Here is a 1666-nt window from a genome sequence, read left to right on the forward strand (position 1 = left end):
GTGATATAATCAAAGGGATTCATCCTCGTTTTTCAGACAAGTTAGGCCATAGTTATCTTATTTCATGGCAGTAAAAGGTTTCTCCAAAGGCATCCGTAAACCTTTGCTACAAGGGAGGGTTGTCATTTTATTAGCCCAAATATGATAATTAGCCCAGTTAAGATGGGAAAATCCATTTTCCATGCATAGATGAATAAGATACCAGCAGAGCCACAAAAAAGCTACACTATTTTGGATGAAATGAGAAAAATAGCCTATAGGAGTCCACTGTCTTCGAAAAAGGCAGAGATTTGCAAAAAGCTCCCATTAAATCCACTGAGAAGTCAAAACCCTGCCCAAAAACAGAGTGCACTGCTGAAAGAACGGGTAAAAAATCCTACAAATCTAGATATTTTTCAGCATTTTTTTAGGACAGTTAAAAAAAACCCTAGAAATCTCTTGCCGTGCTAAAAAAGTTCCGAAAAAAACCTATATTCAGACCTCAAACGAACTTTAAACAGTGTTGGATACTGAAGAACAAGTTCGCACTGGAACTAATACCATATTGAAAAAATAGTTAGTGGACCTATGGTGAACTCTCCAACAAATCATGATCCAGTTAAGGAAAACACAAGAGAAGTGTGATAGCAGAGCTAAAGATGAAAAAAGGTGTTGTGAAAGACGCTAGTTTCAGACCTCAAACAACCTTAATAGTGTTGGGTAGACAAGAAAGAGTTCACAATAGTACTCATACCATGTTGAGAAGAGAGAGTTCACAATAGCACTAATACCATGTTGAGGCCATAAAGAGGTAGTGGATATATGGTGAACTTTCCAACAAACCATGATCCAGTCAAGAAAAACACAACAAAAGTATTAAAACAGATCTCAAGATGAATGCATGTACTTGACAGAAAAATCACGAGGGGTGGCTACATGAAGTATAGATCTATTGTAAGCCCTCTTGTTTATAAAAGAAAGAGTCTTGTTAACCTGGAGCATAGTGTTTGATTATAGTAAGGTATCCCTTTGATTGTAATCACACTATTTGTATTCAAGTGAGATAAGTGTAGAGACAGGGGAACCTGCAACAACAAAATCCCAGTAAAGCGAAAACAGTGAAGGACCGAAATGTAGAATATTTCACAGATTGGATTCGAGATACGTCACAGAAATAAGCTAACGTATAATTTTTGAAATGGATAATCAATAATGTAATTCCTTAATGCATCAATGGACTTATTTGGTCTTTGTCATCATTTGTGAATATTTGCATGCTGCAATGAAGGTAAAAGAAATTGATAAAAGCTTTCCTGGGAAACAAGAAGTGGGGTTTCTGGTTGCTATTTACTAGAGAGTGGCTACTATGGTGTTAAGGGAGTGTGGATTACAAGGGTACAACTCTGGCATCAGCAGTGAGGAAGGATGGTTTCTTCCCAATTGTGGATGGTACACGAAAATTGGGTATGATCTTGAAAGAAATCAAAATCAACCCTGAAGTACCTAGAGGGCATGACCATCAAAATCACTCTGCAAATGCCTAGAGAGCATGACAGTTCTCTGTTCTATGAAGCATGACTGTCAAAATCACTTTCCAGATCAATTGTGATTCACTCAGCCAGGCACAACTAACACCTCAATGACAAATAACTGCACAAATCAAGCTATAAAATCAAAATTCATATAC

Source organism: Pinus tabuliformis, chromosome 7 (assembly GCF_031772625.1).
Source record: "Pinus tabuliformis cultivar Carrire ecotype Pingquan chromosome 7, CPIR1, whole genome shotgun sequence".
Classification (NCBI taxonomy): Eukaryota; Viridiplantae; Streptophyta; class Pinopsida; order Pinales; family Pinaceae; genus Pinus; species Pinus tabuliformis.